Below are 20832 nucleotides of genomic sequence, written 5' to 3' on the forward strand. Positions count from 1 at the left end.
TTAAACCAACATATTCAACTCTTAAGTTTGGATGCAAGTGTCATGGTAACCAGCAGATGAGAACTTGTATTATGCTTGTTATGGCTGGGTAAAACAAAACAAAAACAAAACAGAACAAAAAAACATTGAGTACCAAAAAGTAAAATTACAAATCCTGTTATGTTGTAGATAAACTTGAAAGCTTGAACTGTTTTTTTCCTTCTGTTTGAATTTGACAATAATACAAACTTCACATTTGTTTCACTATAGTTAGCATAAGTGATAAAGTTATATCCTGAACACTTCTTGCTTTGTTAGAAGTAATACTCCTACATGCAGGAGATTGACTATAAATCACTGAATATATTAGTTTTTAGTTTTATTGACATGTGCTTTATATGACTAGCCTGTATAAAAAGAAATATCATCTTACTCAGACATAATTGATTATATATACACTATCATATAAATAAAAATCTACTTATCAAATTCTTTCCTACTTTAACAATGTGAATAAATTAATCAATTGATAAACAAGAAACAAAAGAATTAGAATTGTGTTTAAAAGACATTTCTCATTTTAATGAAATATTCAGTGATAGTTCATGGAGCAATTTCAAATAAAATGTCACATCTTACATTTAAAAAAAATCTGTAGTTGTAGATGGACAGCATGACTTTATTTTATTTGTGTATTTTTTTTATGTGGTGCTGAGGATGGAACCCAGCGCCTCCCATGTGCAAGGCAAGCACTCTGCCACTGAGCTACAGCCCCCAGCCCCACATCTTATATTTTCATGGAAGTATGATTGGCTACTTCATGAGTGCTTCAAGAATATAACTGGAGGGGCTGGGGATGTGGCTCAAGCGGTAGCACACTCGCCTGGCATGCGTGCGGCCCGGGTTCGATCCTCAGCACCACATACCAACAAAGATGTTGTGTCCGCCGAGAACTAAAAAATAAATATTAAAAATTCTCTCTCTCTCTCTCTCTCTCTCTCTCTCTCTCTCTCTCTCTCTCTCTCCCCTCTCTCACTCTCTCTTTAAAGAAAATATTTATAAAAAAAAAGAATATAACTGGAAATGTTAACAAGTTTGCAAATATGTCTGATGATAGTCCTATTTCCATGTTAGCTTATACTTTAGTAAGCTAAATAATATTCTATGTGTTCAATAAATAATTATTTAAATATTCTATTCTAATATATAAGAATTCCTTTCAACATGCAGAATTATTACCCATGCTATTTTATATGTATAGATACACTATTTGAAACAATATATTAACCTCAAATAATGTCTAAACATTGTATGCTTTTTTCCACTAAGAATCATCTAACATTGAAAAGGTACATTTCAGATTGTATATAAATATATACACATATATGCATGTATATGTATACCAATACATATATACACATAAAATCATGCTACAATATTTAAGGTAAATATTAATCAATTTCATACTGTTATATTATGTATAACAGTTCATCAAATGGCATTTGATGAAACTGAAAAATGGAGAACATTCAATTAATATGCCAATAGATAGAGCTGTTTTCTTCTTTCTTTTTATTTAAATGGTAATTTTGTCTTTCCAGGCTTCCAACAAAGTGGAAATAAGGTATTATTAGCCCCCACAATAGATACAATATCCTAATAAAATATTTTAGGTAAATATTCTAAAATGGACAAATTTATAGAAAAAAATTATCTTCTGACTTCTAAACTCAAGCCTTTTATAATTTATCATACAATTCTTCCTGGTGTACACAAAATTTATTCTCAGAAATGATACAACTGGAGAGAACATGAGCTATTTATTTGAACAAGAAAGATAATTCAATATATAAAACTTTTAAGTTAATACTAAAGTACTAAATGACACTCTACTCCTGGTATGAAAAATAACCAATAATCTTGTGTATTCCTTTTGTATCTCAATGCTTATTGAACAAATACAATTACAAAAATGATGTCAGCACACTTCTTATTACACCAGTAGACTGCAGAAAACAAAGAGATAATATCTTCAAAATCCTGAGACCAAACACATGAAACAAAAGCCAACAGTCTAAACTTTATAGGAAAATTACATTAAACATTACATAGTATGTTGAAACACCATGTTATTCAATTAATTTGTACCGTTTTCAGGTTTTTGTCTATCAGTTAAAATTCAATAGAGTGGGAAGGAGAAAAAAATAAATTTTTTGGTTTAGTTGCACTATTTTAGAATAAGGTACAATTAGTGGAAGATGGTGACAGGCTAAGAAAAAACTAAAATATGCTATAGTTATTGCAATAGCACCAAGTGAAAAAAAAATATATATTCAAGGGATGACTAGGAAGAAAACGCTATCTCAAGCTGTACAAGATATCAGAATCTATATGAGAAAGGCAGAGGGAAGCAAATGGCATTTGATGAACCTGAGAAATGAAGAACCAAAAACCTGCCAACACTTGTACTCTGGAATTCATGTCTGGGTACAATGAATCAATACTGTGTGTAGTTTAGAGGGACTTTTGCACTTACTTCATGGGATTCACAGTTAAGTACTAAAAAAGTTTAAGAATGTGGATCCTGCAAATTCTTTGAACTAAGAAAGTAAAACCCCCACCAGGACAAAACTTCCCAATTGGCAAACACATTGAGAGCTGAAATCAAACACTGACTGTGCCTGGAAAGTACAGTAAAGGTAAAGAGAAAGGAGAAATAAAAGAAAGGGTAAAGGAAGGACTCATATGAATCAGTCCGTATTTTCTTGTTAATTAGGAAACTAAAGGAGGGAGCTCTTTAACTGTGAAGGCAGAGAAACCATCCTGACACATCTCTCCATCTTAGAATTCCAGAAAAAGAGCCTCACCTAAAAACTGGCAAAGGAGGGCTGGGGTTATAGCTCAGTGGTAGAGTGCTTGCCTGGCATGTGTGAGGCACTGGGTCTGATTCTCAGCACCACTTAAAAATAAATAAAAATAAAGTTCCATTGACAACTGGAAGAAATATATTAAAAAATAACTATTATAATAATTTATAATAAAATGATTACATTAATAAGCCAGGACATGTGCCTATAAACATTTAAAAATGTAAAACAAATTCAAGGGCATTAAGAAAGTGAAATGATGGTAAGGAATTAAATGTTAGTTATATGTGATAATAGTATTATAGCATTCTGATTATTTTTAAAGATTCTTTTAGAGACACATACTAAAATATTACTCATGTTAAATGACCATATTTATAATTCGTAAGGAGGCTAAAAGATAGGTTAATTGGGGTCATTTTGTTTGCATTTATAAATTTTTCTGAATGAAAATAAATGAACTAAATAGCAAAGAAGAGAAGCAGAATGCACGCACTGAGACTGTGGCTGTCAACCCGTAAGTGGATGTCGCCCTGGAAGATAAGATGGTCTTCTCTATAAAAGAAAAAGAAAAAAATCTTAGAATTTATTAATAATATTTCTGTACAGCATTTTGTATTAAATAATAGGAATTTAATTATCAAAAACTTGATTTGGGTTCTGTTGTTAGATTGAATATTTCATTCCTAGCTCTTAATTTTCAATCCGTGTGATTTTTTTTTGGCCAAAATATTTTATCCTTTTAACTATGAAATTTCTCATCCTCAAAGTGAAGGAAAGAACCAATGTCACTAAGATACTCATGTCAAAATGCGTGCAAAGTATTTGGCATAGTTTCCATACTTTAAAATCATTCAAGTGGTCAGCTATCACAATGAAGAAGTTACAATGTGCAAGTTTTTCACATGGATGAATGAGTATTGCACAATTCTTCGGAAAAAATATTAATTAAAATTCTTCCAACTGGATTAATTGTACCTAATTTCATTTGTGGGTAAAAGAAATTATACCTGTTATTTTAGTGGCAATATTTTTCAGATAAATGAGACATTTGGATATAGATGCATGCTTTCATTATGAACTGCTTTTCTGTGTCACCTTTACATTTTATAGTAAAATGATTACATTAATATAGAATTCATACAAAAAGAAGAGATAAAGCACATAAAATTTGAATAGTATTTCTGAATAAATTCAAAATATTTTTAGTGCAAAACATTAGTTTGAACCCATGGAATAGTTTTATTTTTATTATTCATGAAGACAAAAATCAGGAACAATTAACTCAATTTTTTTTTAAAAAAAAAGCTTTGTCCATATATGCTTCAAACATACTTAATACCATGTCTGTGAAGCATCATTAAGACAGAACTCATTGTAATACATTCTGCTGTCATATGTAAATGAAAAAAAATCTTGAAAAATCAATAAAAATAAATTTCAATTAAATTAAAAAAAAAGAATCAGAAGCAGAAGATGGGGGGGGCGGGGAAGACAGAACTCATACATACCAGTCAGTAGTTTTCAGGGCATTGTGATTTAAAATATAATATTTTGATCAAACTTTATTAAATGGAAAATATTATTGTTTTTAGTATTATAAAATCGAGTGGGCTTTTTTTGTTGTTGTTGTTGTTCTAGGGATTGAACCCAGGGACACTTAACCACTGAACCACATTCCCAGCCACCCTGTCCCCCGCCTTTTTTTTTTTCTTTCTGGAGTTTTCTGAAGAGATAGGGTCTCACTAAGTTGTTTAGGGCCTCACTAAGTTGCTGAGGCTGGCTCTGAACTTGTGATCTTCCTGCCTCAGCCTCCCAAGCTGCTGGGATTACAGGTGAGTGCCACTATGCCTGGAAATTAACTTTCCTATGAAGGAGCTTTATTAATTAACTCAATTCTTATTATTCTTCCTCTTGAGACAGTATCTGAACACATGTTAGTGCTTTATGAGAAATTAACCCATTTTGAGGCTATACAATAATTCTCTTTTTCTTTGGTATTATGAATTGAACTTACATTACTCATACGCTGATCCACATCCCCAGCCCTGTTTTGTATTTTATTTAGGGACAGGGTCTCACTGAGTTCCTTAGTGCCTCATTAAGTTGTTGAGTTGGCTTTCAATTCATGATCCTCCTGCCTCAGCCTCCCGAGCTGCTGGTATTACAGGCGTGAGCCACTGAGTTCAGCACAATAATTCATTTTAAAGCATCATGTTACAGGTAAAAGTTGCATTAATTAGAATTAATTTTCTGTTCTCTTTTTGGCAAAAGTGGTGCATCATTGTTTCTTATTGACAACTTGCCCATTCTTGTTTACACCCTAAATTGTTTTAAAAGTCTTGTCCTCTGTTGTTTATTATGTCAGTGGCAATGTCATCTATTCCATGGGTTCTTTTTGTAATCACGTGATTTGTTTTCAACCTGCTTTTCTTTGAGTAGATACATTTCTAGAATATATTAATATTTTAATTTTATTTAACATTGTGTTTTTATAAATATTGTTTTTGCTTGATTCTGATATTATCAGCAACATTTACGGGGTCATGGGGTCATTTCTTCCATAAATGATTGACTAATGATATTTAGTGTATTCAAACATGCTATACTGCCGTACAAATTCTAAACCCTTTCCTTATATCAAAATCTATGCATTATTTTCTTCAGCTTTAGACTTCATTATTGCCCGTTCTTCATTTTAATCATGTAGTTTTTTAACTACAACCAAGTGTAGTCTTTTTTCTTAACCCAGACATCTTTAACCCAATATCTAAGTTCCTACATTTATTTTAATATTAAAATGCTCCTTTATAATATTTAAATTAGAATGAGTCTATAACAAAACAGTATATGTATGGGCATATTTCACAATAAAATATCAGTAATATACATTTCTTAAGATTGAGTACAGAAACACACACAGACACACACACACACACATATACATACACATTTACATACACTCCCTTTTTTCATCAGCTGGGAACTAGTTGCTTGCTTATTTATTTTTGCAGCGAGGATTTTTTTTCTGTAGTTTAACTTTTTTTTTTTTTTAGAAGCCTGAATGCTAAAGTCTGTGATTCCCTATAATTAATTAAGTCACGACAAATGTTTGGAGATAAAATGAAGGAGTAATTTCAAAATTTCAAAGGTAGCAAGACAAAGAAAGATCTGCACCCTGATAGGATAAAGAATTTCTGGGTTTTTAAGGAATAGCTTAAGAAAAGAGAGCAAAACACTTCAAAATGAAATATAAGCCCCAGCAATAATTCCTGTGCTTTAAACATGCCATATACAGCCAACCTGCAGAGCTGAAAAGACCGGGTAGATTGGGAGTCTTCTATGTCTTCCATCTGTGCATATCCTCAAACACCTTCCTTTCCCCTGAATGACAGTGTAACTAAGAGGGTCCTCATACTTTCAAGCTCCACTGCTATATATCAGAACTCCAGTGCCGTTTGGATGCCTTTGTTCTTTCTGCTTGGTAGCTCATATTTATCTTCTTACCTAGAGTGCATTGTTGTACCAACATTTCCCCGTTTTTATGTATTTTATTGTTGGGAGCTGCCACATAGGAGCTGAGCGCCCCCTATCTTCAAGTGATGGAGATGTGGAGACTGGCTTCCCTGCTCACAGAAGCAGGTGGATCCCCATCTCCATTGAGCAGGAGACTTAAGGCTCTGGGAGTGGGCATTACCCAATGGAGTAGCCTGCCTTCTTGTTCCTTCAGAATACTACCCCTTCCCTTTTTTGAATGGAATGTTCTACCGAACATTTCTCCTTAATAAATAGGGCTTCAGTACGTGCTCCTCCTCTCTTTTTTTGTCTGTCCCTCTTGCTTCCCTTGAAGGAACTGGGGCCCAGGAATTGTCGCTGAACCCCAAGGAAAAGGTACTATCTGTCTCTGTGTGATTATTTTGTAGCTAGCCCAGTTTACCTGGAGTGACCGTGACTGATTTAGTCGCATGTCACAGCACTTTAATTTACTTGAGTAATGGTGACAACTTTCAATCAGTAGATTCAGAACTTTTCTACTAAGAGGGAACTTTCCTCTTTAAATTTCAAAATTATTTCTTCTCCCTCGTTTGTTACATTTTCTCTTTTCAGAATTTTAAAAGTTGGTTTTGAACACTTTCTTTCACAATTTCATCCCTTTAGTGGTCTGCTTTGTGTTTTGAAATTTTCTTCCTTCTAATCCCCAGTGATTTATTTAAGCCTCAGCTGTGACCTAACAAACACTATTTATTTATTTAATTCTTAGTTCAAAATGCATAGATCTATGCTCCAGGGCATACTGGCTTATTATAGATGAATCTGTGTGTATATGTGTGCATAGTTATTCATTAATTCTGATTCTAATTGTTGCATTTCATTAGCATGAATTCTGATTATAACCCATCTCTTTTGTAGCTTTCAACACTCATGTAGAATATTCTCTATTTTTGTGAGTTCCTTGTGAGTCCTCTGTTACAACTACTTCCATATTTGCCATATGAGACTCCTGAGATAGGTGGGTGAGATGCAGATAACTCTCTTACCATATCCAATGCCTAGAGGAAGTATGCATAAAATTCGTCTCTGTTGATCTTTCTCACTGTTCCATCCTCAAAGCAGAGAATACTGAGTCTGTTAATTGAGCAATTTCTTCACTGTTATGGCTTTAGTTTTGAATGTCCCCCCAAATCTCATGTGTTGAATGCTTGGTCCCGTGTTTCAGAAATGCAGCCTTTGGGAGATGAGTGGATTATGAGGGCTCCAAACTCATGAATGAATTAATGCTTTTATGGATTCATAGCTAACTTAATGGGGGTGGGGTATGGACTTTATTTAAAAAAGTAAGCTCTCTTTACTTTGAGCTGTCGTGAGGTGAACAGCTTTGCTATGCTATGCACTTCTGCCATAATGTACTGCCTGGGCCATGTGACAGTGAAATGAAACTTCTAAAAATAAATCTTTCCTCTTCTAAGTTGTTTACACCTCATGTGTTCTGTCACAAGGAGAGATAGCTTACTAACACATTGGACTTTTAGGTACCAAGAAAAACACACCCTTGTGTGGGATGGATACTGAAGTACCCATCAGGTCTCAGACAGGTGCCAAATTTACCCTAGGATTCTTTCACTCTTGCTGTTATGCTTGGTTCAGTTCATCTTCATGCATGTCCATCACATGGGAAAGGAAATCAGGGCCATCAGCAGAGCCATAGTTTTATTTTCACCCACTTTTTCTAATAGCTACCTGACTCAGAAGAAGCATGAAGTTCTAATCAGATGCAGTGTTTCAAAGGAAGTTGGAAATAAAAGATATGAATGACATGGGAGAGGTGTTTTTTTTTTTCACTAATGTAGTATAGTAATTACTGATAAGTGTTCAATTTTGGATCTATATAATATCAAATTTTATTTACATGAAATAAAATAGTAGGTATACGGAATAAGAAATAAAGACAACAAATAGTGGGTGCTACTATGATCTGAAAATCTCCAAAGTGTGTAGCTTTGGGAAACATGTTATTATCTTTATATTACAAATGAAGTTACTAAAATTAATAATCTTTAACTCAAAAGTCCACAGTTTACAATTTTGATGACTGGCATCTTTTTCTCTTTTCTTTTTTAAAATAATTAATTAATTAATTAATTAGTTCTAATTTATTATATATGACAGCAGAATGCATTTCAATTCATAGTATACAAATGGAGCACAAGTTTTCATTTCTCTGGTTGTACACAAAGTAGAGTCACACCATTTGTGTCATCATATATGTACCTAGGGTACTAATGTCTATCTCATTCAACCATCATTTCTACCCCCATCTCCCCTCCCTTACCCTCTCTCCCCTTTTCTTTATCCTTTATTCCTCTCATTTATTTCTTTATTCTTTATTCCACCCCCCATTCCCACTATGGATCAGCATCCACATATCAGAGAAAACATCTGGCCTTCCGTTTTTTGGGATCGGCTTACTGAACATTGCATAATATTCTCCAACTCCATCCATTTACCTGCAAATGCTGTGATTTTATTCTCTTTTAATGCTGAGTAATATTCCATTGTGTGTGTGTGTGTGTGTGAGAGAGAGAGAGAGAGACATATGTATATATATATATATATGTATATATATATATATATATATATATATACATATATATATATATATATATGAAACTGTTTCTTTATCCATTCATCTATTGAAGGACATCTAAGTTGGTTGCACAATTTAGCTATTGTGAACTTTAGTGCTATAAATATTGAGGTAGCTGTGTCACTGTAGTATGCTGTTTTTAAGTCTTTTGGGTATAAACCAAGGAGTGGGATAGATGGGTCAAATTGTGGTTCCATTCCAAGTTTTTTAAGGAATCTCTATACTGCCAGAATGGTTACATCAATATGCAGTCCCACCAGTAATGTAAGAGTGTGCCTTTTTCCTCACATGCTCACTAACACTTATTTTTGCTTGTATTCTTAATAACTGCCATTCTGACTGGAGTGAGATGAAATCTTAGAGTAGTTTTGATTTGCATTTCTCTAGTTGCTAGAGATATTGAAAATTTTTTATATATTTGTTGATTGATTGAGAAGTGTCTGTTCAGTTTCTTATCCCATTTATTGATTGGGTTATTTGTTTTTGTGTGTTTGTTAAGATTGTTTAGCGCTTTTTATATCCTAGAGATTAGTGTTCTATCTGATGTGCTTGTGGTAAAGATTTGCTCCCATTCTGTAGGGTCTCTATTCACCACACTAATTGGTTTTTTTTTTGCCAAGAAGAAGCTTTTCAGTTTGAAACCATTCCATTTATTGATTCTTGATTTTATTCCTTGTGCTTTAGGAGTCTTGTTAAGGAAGTAGGGCCTAATCTGACATGATGAAGAATTGAAACTATATATTTTTTTTTCTATTAGGCACAGAATTTCCGGTTTAATTTTTCAGAGCTTGATCCACTTTGAGTTGAGTTTTATGCATGATGACAGACAGAGGAGTTGAATTTCATTTTGCTGCCTGTGGATTTCCAGTTTTCCCAGCTCCATTTGTTGAAGACACTATCTTTTCTCCAATGTATATTTTTGGTGCCTTTGTCTAGTATGAGAGAACTGTATTTTTGTGTGTTTTTCTGTGTTGTCTATTTTGTACCATTGGGCTACAAGTCTACTTTGATACCATTACCATGCCATTTTTGTTACTATTGCTCTGTAGTATAATTTAAGGTCTGGTATAGTGATGCCACCTGCTTCACTCTTCTTGCTAAGGATTGCTTTGGCTGTTCTGGCTCTATTATTTTTCCAGATGAATTTCATGATTGCTTTCTCTATTTCTATGAGGAATGTCATTGAGATTTTCATTGGAGTTGCATTAAATCTGTATAGTGCTTTTGGTAGTATGGTCATTTTGACAATATTAATTCTGCCTATCCAAGAACAAGGAAGAACTGTCCATATTTTAAGATTTTCTTCAATTTCTTTTTTAGTGTTCTGTAGTTATCATTGTAGAGGTATGTCACCTCTTTCTTTAAGTTGATTCCCAAGTACTTTTTGTAGAGGGTGGGGGTTATTGTAAATGGGGTAGTTTTCTTAGTTTCTCTTTCAGAGGATTTGTTACTGATGTATAGAAATGCATTTGATTCATGAGTATTTATTTTATATCCTGTTACTTTGATGAATTCACTTAATAGTTCTACAAGTTTTCTGAAGAAATTTCTCAGATCCTGTAAGTATAGAATCATGTCATCAGCAAATAGTGATAGTTTGAGTTCTTCTTTTCCTATCCATAGCCCTTTAATTTCTTTTGTCTAATTGCTCTGACTAGAGCTTCAAGGACTATTTTAAATAGAAATAGTGAAAGAGGACATCCCTGACTTGTTCCAATTTTTAGAGGGAATGTTTTCAATTTTTCTCCATTTAGAATAATAATTTTGGCCTTGGGCTTAGCATAGGTAGTTTTTACAATGTTGAGATATGTTTTTATTATCCCTGGTTTTCCTAGTGTTTTGAACATGAAGGGGTACTCTATTTTGTTGAATGCTTTTTCTGGGTCTATTGAGATGATCATATGATTCTTGTCTTTAAGTCTATTGATGTGATGAATTACATTTATTGATTTCTGTATATTGAAGCAAACTTGAATCCCTGGGATGAACCCCACTTGATCATGGTGCACTATCTTCTTAATATGTTTTTGTATTTTATTTGCCAGAATTTTACTGAGAATTTTTGCATCAAACTTTGTTTAAGATATTGGTCTGAAGTTTTTTTTTGTTGTTGTTGTTGTTTGATGTGTCTTTATTTGGTTTTGGAAGAGGGTAATATTGGCCTCATAGAATGAGTTTGGAAGTGTTCCCCCATTTTCTATTTATTAGAATAATTTGAGGAGTATTGATATTATTTCTCCTTTGAAGGTCTTGTAGCATTCAGCTGTGAATCTTTCTGATGCTGGGCTTTTCTTGGTTGGTAGGCCTTTGATGGTGTCTTCTATTTCATTACTTGAAATTGATGTTAACTTGTTTATGTCATCCTGATTTAGTTTGGATACATCATATGACTCTAGAAATTTGTCAATGTCTTCAATATTTTCTATTTTATTGGAGTTTATCAATTTTATTTACTTTTTCAAAGAACCAACTTTTTGTTTTGTCAATTTTTAAATTGTTTCTTTTGCTTCAATTTCATTAATTCCAGCTCTGAATTTAATTATTTCCTGTCTTCTATGACTTTTCTTGGTGTTGATTTGTTTCTTTTTCTAAGGCTTTGAGATGTAATATTAGGTCATTGATTTGTTGACTTTTTTTTTTCTTTTAAGGAATGAACTTCATGCAATTGAACTTTTCTCTTAGTCCTGCCTTTGTAGTGTCCCAGAGATTTAATATATTATATCAGTGTTCTCATTTATCTCTAAGAATTCTTTAATCTCCTCTTTGATGTCTTCTGTAATCCATTGCTCATTCAGTAGCATATTATTTAGTCATCAGGTGTTGGAGTAGCTTCTATTTTTTATTTTATCATTGATTTTTAATTTCATTCCATTATGTTCTGAGAGAATGCAGGGTAGCATCTCTACTTTTGGGTATTGGCTAAGAGTTGCTTGCGGCATAATATATGGTCTACTGTAGAGAAGGATCCATGTGTTGCTGAAAAGAGTGTATTCACTCATTAATGGATGAAATATTCTATATATGTCTGTTGAGTATAAGTTATTGATTGTATTATTGAGTTCTATAGTTTTTTTTGTTGTTGTTGTTTAGCTTTTGTTTGGAAGAGCTATTCAGTGGTGAAAGAAGATGTTAAAGTCACCCAGTATTATTGTGTTGTGGTCTATTTGACTCTTGAAATTGAGAAGAGTTTGTTTGAGGAATGTAGATGCTCCTTTGTTTGGGTCATATTTATTTATAATTGTTATGTATTGTTGATGTATGATTTATTTAAGCAGTATACAATATTCTTCTTTATCCTTTTTCATTAACTTTTACTTGATGTTTACTTTATTTGATATGAGGATAGAAACACTTTTTTGTTTACACAGTCCATGTGAGTGGTATGTTTTTCCCAATGTTTCATCTTCAGTCTGTGGATGTCTTTTCCTATGAGATGAGTATCTTGGAGGCAGCATACTGTTGGGTCTTTTTTTTTTAATCCAGCAGTCTATGTCTTTTGATTGATTAGTTTAGACTATTAATATTCAGGATTATTATTGAGACATGATTTGTGTTTCTGGATATTTTTGTTTATTTTTGATTTTTAACTTGACTTGGTTTCTCCTTTGATTGATTTTTCCTTTCATATATTACCTCCCTTTGCTGATTTTCATTGTTGTTTTCCATGTCCTCCTCGTGAAATATTTTGATGAGGATGTATAATAGTGCATTGTATATTCCTTTAGTTTTGTTTATCATGGAAGGTTTTTATTTTGTTATCAAATCTAAAGCTTAATTTTTCTGGATATAAGACTCTTGATTGGCATCCACTTTCTTTCAGACCTTGATATATATTATTTCAGGCTCATCTACCTTTGAGGGTCTGGGGTGAGAAATCTGCAGAGATCCTAATTGTCTTCCCACTATATGTAATATGATTTGTTTCTCTGGAGGCTTTTAAAGTTCTCTCCTTATTCTGTATGCTAGGTATTTTCATTATAATGTGCCATGGTGTAGGTCTGTGGTGATTTTGTTTGTTTGGTGTCCTGTAAGTCCCTTGTATTTGATTTTCCAATTCATCCTTCATTCTTGGAAATTTTTTTAATATTATTTTAAGGAATAGATGTTCATTTGTTTGATTTATAACTCTATGCCTTTCTTATCACAGTAATTCTTAAATTTGGTCTTATGTTATTCCATATTTTTGGAATGTTCTGTTCATGGGATCTTACCGTCTTAACTGTGTGGTCAATTTTATTTTCAAGATTATATATTTTTTCTTCATTGTCTGAAGTTCTGTCTTCCAAGTGATCTAATCCATTGGTGATGCTTTCTATTGAGTTTTTAATTTGGTTTATTCTTTCCTTCATTTCAAGGATTTCTCTTTGTTTTCTTACTATTGTTTTTATTGTTGTTTTAGACTCTCTATATCCTTATTGAAATAATCCTGTGTTTCCTGTATTTCTTATGTAATTCTTCATTGAAATGACCTTTTGCTGCCAGTGTTTGCTCTCTTATATCATCCTTTAATTTGCAGAACATTTTAATTATGTACCTCTTGAACCTCTTCTCTGTTATTTCTTCTACTGTAATGGCCTTGGATTTTAATAATACAGTATCTTGGTTTATTTGGGGGCATTTTCTTGCCTTGTCTTTTTATGTTGTTCTTGTGTCTTTCCTTGTAGCACTGTGGATCCTAGGTATTACAGGTTTTACCCTATAGGTTTAGAGTGTCCCTGCAGGGATCAAATAAATCTTTTTTTAAGGGTGAGATCAATATTAACAGATTCCAATACAAACATTATACAGCCTTAAACCAAATAGCTCCTATTAAAACATTTACAGTTTTGTCACAATATACAAACATGGTGAGTTCAGTTATTATCTATGATATAAAAAGTAAGTTTGCAAAAGGATCTACAGTTTTTGATGGTTGACAAAGAGAGAACTGGGGGTGGGGTGTAGGATGAGATGTTAAGGAGATAGGAGGTGAGGATAAAAAGTTATTAGATCTTAGGAAGCATGAAAAAGAAATCAAAGCAGTTGGCTAGTAGTAAGAATAAAAGAGAGAAGGTGATTATGTGAAGACAAGTAATTTCAGGGAGACAATACAGAGAATACAAAAAACCAAACAAACAAATATAGGAATTAAGAAATTTTTTTAAAAAAAGGAAAAAATAGGAGATAAAAGAATATACAACACAACTGCAATATATTATTGAGACATCCTAATCCTCAGTAGCCTAATACATGGAAAATACTTGGTTTTGCAAATGTTGAGGGTGTGAGGGTGGGAGAAAAGAGAGAAAAAGAAAAATGAAAAAGAAAAGGAAAAAGGATTGATTCTTTTGGAGTTCAGATTCTGCCCTGTTTCCCTTCTCATTCCATAGGTGGGGTTGTCATTTGTTTGCTGGTATCTCCACCCTCACGATGGTGAAGGTTATTAGGGTGAGAGGGTTGGTTTTGGGAGCAGAACTCCTGGATATGTGGTATAGTACTTGCCAGTCCCTGTTGGGAAACTGCATTCCAAGGAACTCCTTTGGGGCCTGCACATGTGATATGGTCCCCTGGTCTTATCTCCTTATATCACCTGTAGATCTCATAATTCCTGGTATCTAGCCTATAAACTGTATCTCACTCACTTTTTCTCCCTTTCTACTTCCCAATCAGGAACCTCTCTCTCCAGAGGTCTGTGGGCTACACTCTGGGGGCTTCACACCTCCTGTAAGAGCTGTTTTATATTGAGCAAGTCAGGGCCAGTTTTTGCAAGCTATGGACTGGCCACTGTACATTGTGCTTGATTAGTGGCTGTAGGGTAGAAGGGGGATTTGGGGGACTATAGATACCTTGATATTGCTTCTAGGCCCTGGCCTGGTGTTCCAAGCTGAGAGTTGCCCCAAGTAAAGATGTGCCTCAGTCTGGCTGGGCACAAATCACTGAGCCGCCACAAAGCACTTGTATGTTCAAACAGGAAACTTTGTTGCCTGAACTCCAACAGCACTCCACGCACACTCCCTGGGAATTCTCCTGAATGCCACCCACACGGCCCCTCTCCGCCACACCAACCGGAACTCCCTCCATGGGAACTTCCCCAACCAACGCAAACTCCAAATTAGTGGGCGCCCGAGGAGGACAGCAGGGTCTATATACAATTGAATCAATCCAGCATCATCTTAATGGCTTGCCTCTCAACCTTTACTTCTGGCAAAATGCCAGGGGGCATTCCGACTCGGCTGTGGCTCTCAACAAAGATAGCAATGGTGGTAGCAAGGATAACCTAAGTTGATGACAAAGGTGTCCCAAGATGGAGGCAGCTACTTTTAGAGATGGGGTGTTGGGCCAGGCAGGGCGGTGGAGTTGAGTGGCATATTTGAAAATGCAGCTTTGCAGTGTGCAGTGTTATGGCTGGCATCTGTCTCCAGACCCTGTTCAGTGTCCCCAGGTGCTGGTGACTATGGCAGTGGTTGCAGTGTCCATCTTAAGACACCTCCATCTTAGTCACATCCATCTTAGGAGGTGACTGGGAGAGACCCATGCTGGTAGATGGGGTACCACATAGGAGCAGCAGCAAGGGATCCTATGCCGGTGGATGGATGGGAGTTCTGTGAGGATGCTGTACAAACATGGTAGCAGGGATTCCTACATGGGAGCAGTTTTCAGAGTTCTTCTAATAACTCACGAGAAACAGTATTTCCACTGCTTGAATCCAGGTTATGGAGCAACAAGGAATGCAGCCTCCCTCTAGCTCACCACCTTGGTTGTTCTCCAGTAATGGGTTTTGAGAAGATGATTTTGTGAAGACAAGTAATTGTTTTGGTTTCTCTATTACAATATTTTGCATTGCAGTTACTATGAGGTTTACAAAAATCCATTTTGCTTATAAGAAACTGTTTTGTAATGGTACCACGTGAGCATGAATATAAAAATCAGATAAAAATGAGAAGAAAAAGTAAAATATATACCTATAAGAAAATTCTACACTTACATTTCATTCTTCTTTGTTTTTAAAATTTTTGGTATATCACTTTGTTTCTATATTGCCAGTTTCTTAACATATTACCATAAGTATTTATTGTTTTGTTTTTCAATGTTTACTGTATATATGAATGCTTTGTGTACAATATTTACAATATTAGAACATATTGAATTCATCTATGTTGTTGCTCTTATCAATGAGTTCTGTACCTTCTTGTTTTCTTCTCACCCATCAACATGTATTTCTTTCAGTTTGAAGAATTTCTTTCAGCATTTCTTATAGGACAGTTATAGTGCAGATATAGTTGTTTATTATTATTATTCATTATTATTATTATTATTTATCTCTCATTTTCTAAGGATAGCTTTGCTATACTCTTTGTTGGATGTTTATTCTACAATATAGAAACAAAGTGGCAATATAGAAACAAAGTGGCAATATAGAAACAAAGTGGTATACCAAAAATTTTAAATACAAGAAGAATGAAATGTAAGTGTAGAATTTATTTTTCCTTTAGTATTTAAAAATATCTTATGTCACTCTCTCCTGGCCTTTAAGGTATCTCCTGAGATGTCTGCTATTACACAAATTGGAACACTCTATATATTGTTTTACTCTTGCATCTATGGAAATTTTCCTCTTTATCTCACAGCTTTGAGAGATAAATTGTAAGATATCTCTGGGTAGACTTGTTCAAATTCAATCTGAATGGTGACCTTTGACCTTTGTACATCTGGATATTCACATACTTCTTTAGTTGTCAGAAGTTTTCTGTTATTGTTTCTTTAATAAGTCTTCTACACTTTTGGCTTTCTCAAATTTCTCCTGCACCTCAATAATTCATATTTTTGCTCTTTTGATAGTATCCAAATTTTTCTGTAAGCTTTCTTTATTCCTCTTCATTCCTTTTTTTCTTACCAAAGTATGTATTTTCAAATAAACTGTCTTCAAACTCACTAATTCTTTCTTTAATTTGATCTATCTCCTCACATCACATGTTGAATTTCACTTACTTTATTTTTTATCACACAACTTCTGTTAGAATTTTATTTCTTTCATGTTTTTAATTTTGTTAAGCCATTGAATAATTTGTCTGTATTTCCTCCAATCTTGTTAAGTTTTCTTAAAATAGTTGTTTTAAATTGTCTGTCTGAGGATCTTCTCATTCTAATTACTGTCTGATGTTGAGCTGGCTCCTGAGTCAACTTCTGAGACATTATTTTGATTATTAATTGATGTCATAATTCCTAGTAAATTCATGGTTCTCATTGGTACATAATGTAATCTGGGAAATGAAATATTGGTTATTAATTCCAGTCTTCCTAATCAGCATTTATTTGTGCTTGTCTCTTCAAAAATGCTAAGCACTCTCATTATTTTCTCTGAGCCTGTAGTCACCTAAATTACTCGGTAATGACTGACACCTGAGTTTGAGTTTAATCTGCTCTTGGTGTACTGTCATTATATCAGAACTAGGGGAGACGTAACCCTAGGATTGCCTCAGAACAGCAGTTGATAAATTGTTCTGAATGAACCATCAGAGTACTTGGAATATATAGTCTGCACTTAGAAGCATTGCTCTGTGTCAAAGAGAGGCCCCAAAGTCTCTTCCACAGTCAGTGGACTGTGATCATTCACTGCAGGATTCTGCCTGAATTTGGGCAGAATTGCCAATGGATGGACCAGTCCCAGCGTCCTACATATGCCAATGACCACATATGCTACAAAGCTGTGTCACAGCTTGACTCTATGACCCACCTCCAAGATGAGTGCACCATTGTGGTAGGACAAAGATTCACACTACTGTGGGCTTCTATTGCTGAGATGTATTCATGTCCCAAGACCACTGCAACCAGCCCACAAGAGATGTTGGCAAGAATAAAGTTCTGATTAACTAAGTCATATGTCTCCCCTGGCACTGTGTCTGTTTCAAAGGCACTGTCCACATATGGGCTCGATGTTGGATGCTTTTAGGATCTGTTCAATGTTAGCTTTCATGAGGCTAGTGCAAAGAACCAGGTCAAAGTCCTGTGCATACAACCCTTCCCTACTCCCAGCATACATGGTCTTGCTCCAAACTATGCTGCCTAAGATTGGAAAAACATTTGTGAAAGCAGTTTTGGGTGTATCTAGACTGATGTTATTTGGGGAATTGCCTGAATTTCACAGTCAAAAGGCTCTGCCCAGTCTCAGGGTCATTGAGACTTACATTAAAGTTGGTCGTGATGCAAAATGAAACACAATTTGTTCTTCTAGGGCATAAGTCTCTTTTTAGTATATTAGCAGGTTTGAAGATGTGTCTGAAAGCATGGCCTGGGGATAAATTTGCTGCCCAAGATGGGGAAATGTGTGATAGAACGAGTTCCTTAGCCTCCAAGGATGATGTTAAGATGGCACCTGTGTCTTGAACTGCAGGAACTTTTAATCTTGGGAGGGGAGATGTGCTTCAGGTCCACTCTATGGCCGATGATGATGTAGGTCAAAATTGTAGTCTTCTCTACCATAACAAACCCAGAGGCTCAAGTTTTGAACTCTGGGTGAAGTTTGGGTCCTTTGGTTTCTGTCTGGTGCTGGTTTTCACTGAAGTAGACCAGTTATTAAGATCCAAACAGTTTTGAGTAAGATATTTTGCCCTGCTCCCCAGCAAATGAACACTAATCCTTCCGGTGCCAGATATTTAAGGAATGATAGAGGAAATTATCCTTTTTACCTGGTTAATTGAGTTCCACTGGCTCAGTCCATGGGTGTTGGTTGGGTCAGTAGTGTGAATTTGGGTCTGCCTGGCACTAATTTTCACCTTGGCAGGACTGGTCCTGGGTTTGATGTCCAAGATCTTTACATAATTCTCTCTCCTTTGCACAAGTGGAAGGTGTCTTTCTTAGTTTCATGAGCTTGAATCTGGAAGAGGGTCGATCCAGGCTACATTTCCTTCCTGTTTTCAATGAGTCTTTTCTTTTTGTTATACAAAAAGGGGGCACTGCAGTTTATCATCTGTGTTCTCTAGCTCTGTGAAGGTAGTTTGGTGCATGTGTTACAATGTATCAGCGAAGAGGAGATGATAGTAAGAAGACTATACTCTGTCACCACCTTACTCCACAACTTTGTACAGTCTCACTTGTGTTATTTTACCAAGATTCTGTTAACATAAAAACATTATGGTTGCTTCCCTTTTGAAAAGTCTTCTCTCACCTACAATATTTTTGTATATAACAAGATATCTTTGCTTTTCTATCAGCATAGAAATAAAAACATCTCCCTGAAGAAGTTCACTCTGGCTTCTCCAATTTGTCCTTCTAAATTTTTCTACTAAATCATTTCAATCATATTTTTGTACCCCACATTTAAGGACAGTTGCTCTTATTCATCCACATTGCTAAACCAAGTTGTTAATTTTCTGTCCCTTACCTTGCTTAACTATCTGAGCATTTTGAAAACAAAAATTTCACTCTTTATTTCTCAACAGAAAAACAGTTGAACAGGTAGGTAGGTAGGTAGTTAGGTAGGTATATTTTATATTATATGATTTCTAAGAAAGCCACTTTTTCTGGCTTTTCTCTTCCAAAATTAATTTTTCAGAGTCTCCTTTGCTGATTTATTTACTTCTCTCTGTACCAAAGTTCAAAAATTCTGCGGAAAAACCTTATAACTATTTTTTAAAGAATATATCCCATTGCTCTATTTGTAATACGTCCCCCATCAACTTTCTAATTTTCTTTCTGGCCAGGAATTTTCACCCATCTCCAGTCATATTTTCAAATGACAACTCAATAAATATACCCTGCTAATAGACATCTCAATGTCAAATGTCAAAACAGAATGGCTAATACTCCTACACAAAGAAAATTCACGCATATCTCTTTCTATCTCAACTCATGGCAAGTCTCTTTCTAGACATCACACTTTGTGTTATCCTTAAATATTCCCTTTTTCTCAAAGTGAGCCCACCAAAAATTCCTTTAGGCTCTACTTTCCTAATCAGGAATCCAACTACATTTTACCCTTTTAATTCTGATCAAGGCACTCTATCTTGTCTGCATTGCTATGATAGTCTCCTAATCCCCATCCCCAATTCCTCTATTGCTCCTACACTCAGAGTATACCTGAAATAAAGCAACTAACATGCTACATTTCAACTCTAGGTCATGCCAAATTTGCTCAGCACTTAATGGTTAGACATTTTACTTGAAATATAATCCAAACTCCTTACAATTTTCTAAACTCTTCATTCTATTAGCTTAATCTTCAGACTTTATTTATTTCCTCTCACATTCACACTGATTTCTTTCTGTTGTTGCTTGGCTCAGATTCCCCTGGGTCTTGGAGAATAAACAACTATTCCCTCCACCTGGGAAACCCTTTTACCAATATTTCCTTGGCCAAGTTTCTCATTCCCTTCAAAGTTTTTTCTACTATTTCAATATTCTCAGGGAGGAACATCTGATTAGTGTAAGTAATACTGCAACATGTCCTCGTTTCTTTATTTGAATTTAATATATTTTGTAGCACCAATTACCCTTAACATAAAACATAATTCAATTATATAGCATGTGCATCCATCAGGGTTTTCCACAGGAAAGATACAAACAAACAAACATGATCAGCTACATGCAAACTGGAAGTCCAGGAAAGCCTGTAGTATAGTTCCAATCCAAACCCATATTTATATAGTCAATTGTATAAGTCTCAGTGTTATTGTGAAGACCATCCAAACCAGAAATGCCAATGTTCTAGGACAGAGGGTACTAGATATGGTAGCTCACGTGTATAAAGTAAATTTGCCTTTCTTTACATTTTTGTTCCATTCAATTTCTTAGTGGATTGGATAATTCTCACCCATATTGGTGAAGACAATGTTCTTTCTCTGTCTACCTATTCAAATGCAAATC

Source organism: Spermophilus citellus (genome assembly GCF_964194105.1).
Source record: "Spermophilus citellus genome assembly, chromosome: 7".
In the NCBI taxonomy this organism is placed as follows: domain Eukaryota; kingdom Metazoa; phylum Chordata; class Mammalia; order Rodentia; family Sciuridae; genus Spermophilus; species Spermophilus citellus.